Here is an 8,779-nt window from a genome sequence, read left to right on the forward strand (position 1 = left end):
ATGCTAGCTAATGCTGAGAGATATGTGTGTGTGTGTGTGTGTGCGTGTGTGTGTGTGTGTGTCCAATTTCACTGGAACGAAGGCAGACAAAACAGTGTCTGCTTAGGACTTTTTAGAGCTAATCAACAGTTCAGCTGGTAATGTCCCTCCATTCTTCCTTTAAAATGCTTTGAAAAAAATCTGTTTAAGAAGAGCTTGAACTAATGAGAGAGAGGCTTTATTTTCTTGATGGGCTGATAAGCTATGTGTTCTGATAAGCTCCCTGCTGGCTGCTAGCTTGCTGTCAGTGTTCAGCAGGTGGCAGAGAGAGGTGTGAGACATGACCTAGTTTGAAATGAATGCAGTGCTTGTCAGTTTGCTGCAGACAGTAGGAAGAAGCAGGGAGAGGAAGATTGAAAATCTCAGTATCATCAATGCATGCAGTCCACACAAGCAATCCTCCCTCCCTCCCACCTCTGCCCTTTGCCTCAGAGTGCTAGTCTGGAGGTCAGGGTCCGGCAATACTCCCTGCCCCTTGAGAAGTGAGCGGGGAGGGGAGTGGAGAAGCCTGGCGAGGGCTGCTTCCCCTTCCCCCTCCAGGCACACATTGGCTAGGGACTGTGCAGGCCAGGGTTGGGGTTTATACCCTCCCTAATCAGCATCCTGCAAGGGCCTGGCCATGCCCCCTCCCCACCCCCCTGCTCAGCTCAGCAGTGTGGAAAGGAAGGGAGGGCTCGCTTTAGTGCCCATGAAGGCATACCTGGCATGCGTGTCCCCTGCATGCAGTGCTGGGACCCTGGGTAACAGCAGAAGTGGCCCAGTTCTGCTTGGGGGCTCACATGAGGGGGCCAAGATGGCACAGCACCATGTGGCACAGGCGGCGCTGAGTCCCAGGTAGCTGGGACCACACTGCACTGCTGGGGAGCCCTGCCAATCAGTAGTGGGCTATAAGCACCAGGACAGCCACTGCTGCTGCTGCTGCTGCAAGGGGGCTGTCCACCATGTGGGGGAGGGGGCAGGTGGGGGACCCACCCCTCCCAAGCATTCCCCCCCACACAGTCTCTCCATCCCCACACAGCAACCCCACTCATACACACACAATCCCTCCCACACCACCACAGTCCCCACTCCCTCAGTTCCCCCCCGCCCCCCCCAACGTCCCTGGTTACCTGAGACAGTGACTGGGTCTGGGTCACCACTGCAGCCTTGCCCCAGCCCCACTCCTGTTTGCCCCAGCATGCTGAGGCAGCATGCTGGGGCAGCAGGGGCACAGGGTAGTCATAGAGACGCTGTGGCCAGGTGCCAGTGTGTCTCTCTGGAGGACTCAGCCCTGTGCCAGTTTTTTCAGCGGGTTTTTCGTTGATACCAGGATTTCCCGGTATCAAAATTAGAGTCCACACCAGTGCGGGGAACATCTCAAACTGCTTTGATATGCCACAACAGGCACGTGCTCGCTTGTCTGGATGTGCCCTTTGAGTCTAGATCCCAGAAACAAACTCATGCACTACTTTTCCTTTAGAATGTCTTGCATTTGAAAGCTTGTCTAACACTACCCCAACTGCATAGTTGATCCTAAGCAATCCTTGTCTTTTGCATAATTTCTGGACCATCACAGATACAGCATCACTCTTACACTGCTGTAAAAGAAGTATTGCACAGAGAACTGCTGCAGCATTCTGCTGCACTTGCAGACACATTTATTCTTGATTCCAGGAGTAAAATTAGATGCATGTTTAAGGGTTTGCAGGATGCTGCCCAGAGGGAATTCAATGAAAGGAATAGTTGCTCTCACATCATTAGATCCAGCTAAGGATAACAAATCTCTTAGATGACATGTTGCTATTTGTCTGTTTATGACCTAGTTCTTTGCTGATGCCACAGTCTGAAATGGATTCATATCTCATTGGAGCCTTTTTCTGTTTTTTTTTTATTGCTGGATGATACAGCAAAGTGCACAAGGCAAATAAATATGCAGAAATGTCTGTTTTTGCAATGACACAGAGTCAAATTTGTACCCAAGAAAATCCTTGAATCTGGGAAGAATCTTTGTCCTGTTCCAGTAATTCATTCTCTGTATAGTTTCTTCACGTAGATTCATAGATGTTTGGGTTGGGGGGGATCTCAGTAGATCATCAAGTCTGCCCCTGCCCTGGACAGGAAAGAGTGCTGGGGTTAGATGACCCCAGCCAGGTGCATGTCTAGCCTCCTTTTAAAGACCCCCAAGGTAGGGGACTTCTTACTATAAAGAAGTTCTTCCTGATGTCTAACCTAAATCTGCTCTCTGTCAGTTTGTGGCCGTTGTTCCTAGTTACTCCAAGGGGTGCCCTGGTAAACAGAGCATCTCCTATTCCTTGCTGCCCCCCGCAATGAATTTGTAGGAGGCCACAAGATCACCTCTCAGCTTTCTCTTGTGGAGGCTAAAGAGATCCAGAGCCTTCAATCTCTCCTCATAGGGCTTTGCCTGCAGGCCCCTAACCATATGAGTGGCCCTCTTCTGGACCCTCTCGAGGTTGTCCATGTCCCTTTTGAAGTACGGCGCCCAAAACTGGATGCAGTACTCCAACTGTGGCCTAACCAATGTCGCATAGAGGGGAAGTATCACCTCCCTGGACCTGTTTGTCATGCACTTGCTAATGCATGATAAAGTGCGGTTAGGTTTACTGATCACTTTGTCACATTGACGACTCATGTTCATCTTGGTGTCAACATTAGCTCTGAGATCCCTTTCCCCTGCTGTGCTACACAGAAGGTCCTCACCCAGCCTGTAAGTGTGTTGGTGATTCCTTCTCCCTAGGTGCAGCACTTTGCACTTGTCTTTGCTGAACTGCACCCTATTCTGTTCTGCCCACTTTTCCAACCTGTCCAAATCTGCCTGGATTCGTTCCCTATCCTCTACTGTGTTAACTTTACCCCATACTTTGGTATCATCTGCGAATTTGGACAGAGTGCTCTCCACGCCCTCATCCAAGTCACTGATGAAGACGTTGAACAGCACAGGTCCAAGGACCGAGCCTTGTGGGACTCCACTGCCCACAACTCTCCAGGTTGATGCCCTTCAGCATTGTTTTCCCGCTGGACTCCCACAAATGTGATCCTTAATAATTTTTTCAAAGGTTTTCCCAAGGATAGAGGTGAGACTAACCAGTCTAAAGTTACCTGGATCCTCCTTCCTCCCCTTCTTGAAAATAGGGACCACATTGGCCCTTTTCCAGTCCTCTGGGACCTGGCCTGAGCACCACGAGTGCTCAAACAGCGTGGGCCAGTGGCTCTGCTATGATACTGGCCAATTCCTTCAGCACCCTTGGATAAAGTGCATCTGAGGCTGCTGACTTAAACACATCCAGCTCTTCCACGTGTCCCTTTACTAAGTCAGCACTAACAGTTGGTGGGCTGGTGTCCCTTTTGTGCCTATCTATGATCCAATTGGGAGATTTGTCTTGATCCACGTTCGGGAATAGAGAAGCAAAAAACTCATTAAAGAGCTCAGCTTTGTCCCTCCCATCTGTCACTAATTTCCCTAGTTTGTCCTGTAGGGGTTCTATGCTAACCTGCACCTTCCTTTTACTCCCTATATACCTGAAGAAGGACTTTTTGTTGTCTTTAATTTTTGTTGCCAGCCTAAGTTCCATTTCTGCTTTGGCCTTTCTGACTGCCTCTCTGCAAGTGCGGACCAATACTCCGCCTTGGTAGCTACCCCCTGCTTCCACAGCCTATATGCCTCTTTTTTTGCCCCAAGGGTTTCCTGGATTCCCCTGTTCAGCCAAAAGGGTTTCTTGGCCCCTTTCCTCCCTTTTCTGCATAATGGGATTGTCTCCTTCTGTGCCCAAAGGATTGCTCCCTTTAGGAACGACCACCTTTCCTGGACCACCTTTCCTGGACCACCTTTCCTGGACTCCCATCTCACCAATGCTCCTGTTCTTCAGTGCCTCACTAAGTACTCTCCTGAGGGCATTGGAGTCAGTCTTTCTGAAGTTTCACACTTCTGCCCTACTGGTTATCTTTCCCACCCTACACCAGATAGTGAATTCAACCAGTTCCCCAGGTTACTTTGTGTCTGTAGATCCTCCACTAGGTCATCCCCTGTAGCCAACACCAAGTCCAGTAAGGTGTTTCCTCAGTGGGACATTCTTTTTAGTTTTACACATTTCTATAGTTGAAATAGTAAAGACACATTTTCCATATTACAGACCAAGCCGGCATTTGTTTCTGTGAATGGCACCCTCACCTCTGACATTTATACAGCGCTGAAACACCACTGCTGTAGATACTTGCTTCTTCCATCCTGCAAGGACTGAGCACTCGAAGAAAAAGCAGGACTTGAGAAAACTGCATTTCTCACCCTTAGGCCCTGAATAAGCAAAACTCTATACATTCAGAGAATTAGCTGAAAGCCTTTCCTCAGCTGTCCTATTAGAAGAGATAATTTCCCAACATTTATTTTATTTTCTGAGGTAGATGCCCATTAGGTGTCTGCACAAACGACACATTCATTTTGTATCTGCTAAACTGTATCTTGGTCAGGCAGCATCCATAAACAGGTATTTGCAAGCACAGGATGGGTAACTCCACATCCAATTTTACATGTGCAAATGGAATTTTGCAGACAAAACTATTTGTGTGATTTTGCTTGAGTGAAATAATAGGATACTTTGAAACTAGTTCACCCTATGGACCTTAATGGATGATTTGGGATGCTCTGTGCTTTGTTACAAAATATTGTTACTTTTCTATCACATTTCTACCCAGGAAGACCAGACAGTAGTGTTCCAGAAGCCCCCTCTACATGTTACAGGTATCATGCAATTAACTGGAGACCAGCCACATGTGCAAAGTAGCTATCACACAATAAAAAGCTCCAACCAGCTTTGAAGTTAATCTAAAATATGTGTGCTAACTCTATAACTGGTTGCTATCAAGCTTTAATTTGCAGATGTAGCAGGGTCTTCCCGGTGGCTCAGACCCCTGTCAGCTGACAGGGCTCCCAGCCGCAGGGGTGTACCATGCCCAGTGAAAAAACCCCCAAGCCCTGAGGATCATGGCAACCACAGTCCCCATGGTTGGGGATTTTCATGCATGCTCGAGGCCAAGGGATCACAGCAATCACAGTCCCTGTGGTTTGGGAGTTTCACACACCCCCAGGCTCTGAGGATTATGTCTGCCATGATCCCTAGAGCTCTAGGGTGTGGGGAAACCCATGGGGCTGAAGAATCACCACGGGGCAATTCCTACCCCCAGGAGTGCAGGAAACCATGATGCTCTGGCCCTGGGGTGGGGGAATTGTCCCTGCAGTGATCCTCCAGCCTTGGGGGTTTCCCACATCCCCAGGGGTGGTAGAGATCACTGCAGAGGGGATCCTCCAGGCCCAGGGGTATGTGGGGTGCCCCCATGGCTGGAAGTCCCTCAACTGGGTTGCATGGGGCTCCCAACCACATGAGCCTTCTTCTTGCTGGTACAAGGGGAGCCCTCCATGGCATGGCAGGAGGCATGATTGTGTGAACCATGCATTAGATCCCATCACACTTTTACCTGCATGTGTAGAGCAGGCTAGAGATACACATCTCGGCTGAGTACAAGACAGCTGCACAGGGAAGTGCTGAGTACAAGACAGCTGCACAAGGAAGTGCTGAGTACAAGACAGCTGCACAGGGAAGTGACTTTTGCTATTTCTTTTTTGGAAAAGGAATGCTTTTATGTCCCTGTTAATGTAATGTTTTATGTCCCTGACAGTATGCAAACAGGAATACCTACTGTCACATCCCAAAGTTGTGATTTTTGTTTTGTGTGTGCTTCGGCACTGCTAAATTATTTTCCCGCTAAATTGCAGCTTCTTTGTATGGTGGAGTTTTCTGCTGCAGAAGAGAACCCCGGTGCAACGGAGAATTTCCTGCCAATTTGTAGCTTTCTTTGCGTGGTGCATTTCTTTTTGCATCTAAGAAATGCTTGGTGCAAAGAGTTCCTGCCATTTGTATTCAAATTCGAGCCACATTATTGGTTCACGTGAAATTATGCACACGTGGCGGCTAGCAATTGGCTTGCTAGCCGTATAAAGAGCTTGGGTGGTTTCCGCCCAAATTGGAGAGAACTTGGAGAACTCCGAGGAGAACCCCCGCAAGGGAGGACTTCACGAACACCAGGAGGAGGAGACTTCACGCTGTGTGAAGACCTCTAAGCGCTGCGGATCCTTACGGACCCAACGCATTTCTTAAAAGGCAACAGGGGCCTGAACAGCCTCTGGCCTCTCCCCGTCGCCGATAGATTCCTAGACGTATCCCTTCCTGTACGAAAAAGAAACGGACCCACGGAGCTTCAACAACTCCGTGGGAGAGAGCAAACTTGTCGTAATCCTCAAATGAGGATTTAAGCGGAGCTGTGCCTGGAAAACTGTCCAGCCTACACCACAACCATCTTTGGTGTAAGTAAACAATCTTTAAATCAACCACTACGCGTCCGTGACTAATTCTAGCTTGCCCCCGGTCTTCTCCGACCCCGCGTGCCCGGGCTGCTGGCCACAGCCCGCGTGCCCGGCCCGCACACCTACCTCTGGAAATTTGGCAATATTTGGTATATTGTCTTGAACATGTGCTAGTGCCTGTAAATGCAAAAAGCCATCATTTTAGGGAAGAAAAAAAAAAGAACATTTCTTAGGGCCCTGCATGTGTCTCTTTCCACAGGACTTAAGATCGTTAAGAAATGAAAAACGCTTCATGTCTTACATTGTCCTTTATAAAACGTGTCCCAACCATTTGATCAGGTGAGACTGGTGGAATAAAAAAGCATGTTATAGAGCTGAGTAAATAGTGGGGAAAAGTATTATGTAGATATTCATTAGAGTCACCAAGTGGATTTTGATTCATATACATCAGACACCCTTTTGTGCTCATTTTCTGTAGATATTCTAGACCTCACTTGAATAGGTGTGACCAGCGTTCCCTCCTAGCTGTGTGGCGTGCGCGGCTGCACAGCTGCGCCTGGCAGTGCAGCATAAGCACGCCTGTGTGGCTGTGCAGCTTAGAGGGAACATAGTGTAACCATTCCCCAAAAACAAATGGCTAGCTCGAATACCTGAATATTCACAGCATAGAACAAAGTATAGTATAATTTGCAGCTAGTGCCAGATTCACTAGTAATGTGGTCATATGGCAGTCTTTTCTATTTCCTGATTCACTGATTTTGCATCTCAGTGAGAGGCAGGGAGAAACTGCTTCAGCAGCTGCTGGAGCAAAAATGTGGGTCATGTAGGTGAACCTGGATTCATGCAGCTCTTCCTCAAGCTTCAACACCAGCATTACACTAGCACAGAGTAATTACACTAGCACAGATTGTATTAAAATAACTAGTGCCCTCCACGCTCCTGGGTGTTTGTGTTGGAGAGCACCCTGTAGCTAATGCTTCAGCATTAGCCAGCCTCTGCAAACATTTGCAAATCATCTGCACTAGATACTTGCTCAGTTAATGCAGTAAAACATAGGGGAGAGGGGTTTCCCTGAACATTATGCGGTGCTGTGAAGAAGGCTCCTCTCCAAGAACACCGTGTTCAAAAATAACAATATTAGCCAGAGTTGTACCAAGCTGAACTAAATGTTAAGCTTCCCTGATTTTTAGTGGACAATCAGCTGCATTACCAGACCATTTTACTCAATTTGTCCTACTGAGCTGTCTCCAGTCTGGAAAGGCTGAGGACTAAAATAGCAAGTAGTCTGAATTACCTTTTGCAGCATCCAGTAGAGAGACTTGGCAAAATAGAGATAGATAGCAATGAAGTCTTACGCTCTTTCACTGCAATGCAGTCACCACCACTCAGCCTAACAAAAGCTTCCTCAGCTTAAAGGCAAATTTCCCCTTTACAAAAAGCTGAACGTTCAGAGGCTAAGATACATCTCTCCATAGGCCCCAAACTGTGAAAACCCTGTGAATATCTGTTTAATTACACTTAGAATTTAATTAGAGATGCAGACCAGAGCATTTCCATATGTAGAAGAACAATTACTTAATCAGTCATGGTCACTAGGATAATACCTCAAGCCCCAACAAAATTAGGGCCTTGTTCTGCTAGGTTTTGGATAAAGCCAATGCAATAGTCAGGCCCAGCAAGCCTCACCTTGGTCCTGTTTGGAGTGGGCTAGCCAGCACAAGAACCTGCAGACTGGGTAGACACCTAATTTGCAGGGAACATTTCCCAGACTGGGAAACCAGCTCGGCTGAAAGTATAATGTTAATACTGAAAAGCAAGTATTCAGTATTACTACCTGCTTTGACCATCTCTGTGGGCAAATACTTTAGTGAGAGCTTCTGAATAAATTTAGGATGAAAATTAGAGGATGGTTTCTAGCAAGCAGAGCACTGAGGTTCTGGAAAGGCTTTCTCAAAAGAATAACTTCAAGTCAGTTTACAATGGTGCATGATCAGTTTATGAAAAAACAAAGGCTTTTGAGCTAGTATCCCACAATATCCTTGTGGAAAAAATGGAAGATTGTGGGCTTAACTGCTCAACGGTTCAGTGGGTGGGAAACTGGCTACTTGCTAGGACCCAGAGACTTCTCATGAATGTATCTGTGTCATCCTGGTGAGAAGTGGCCACTGGTGTCCCTCTGGATCAGTGCTTTTCAACATCTTTATCAATGATTTGGACGTGGGGGAGAAAAGCTTGCTGGCCAAGCTTGTGGACAACACCAAGTTATGGGGGAGCATGGTCATGCCAGAAGATAGGTTGCAGACACAGGGGGACCTGGACAGGCTGGAGAGTTGGGCAGACCAGAACCAGATGAAGTTCAACACTCAGAAGTGTAAGGTGCTCCATCTA

Source organism: Alligator mississippiensis, chromosome 11 (assembly GCF_030867095.1).
Source record: "Alligator mississippiensis isolate rAllMis1 chromosome 11, rAllMis1, whole genome shotgun sequence".
Taxonomy (NCBI): Eukaryota; Metazoa; Chordata; order Crocodylia; family Alligatoridae; genus Alligator; species Alligator mississippiensis.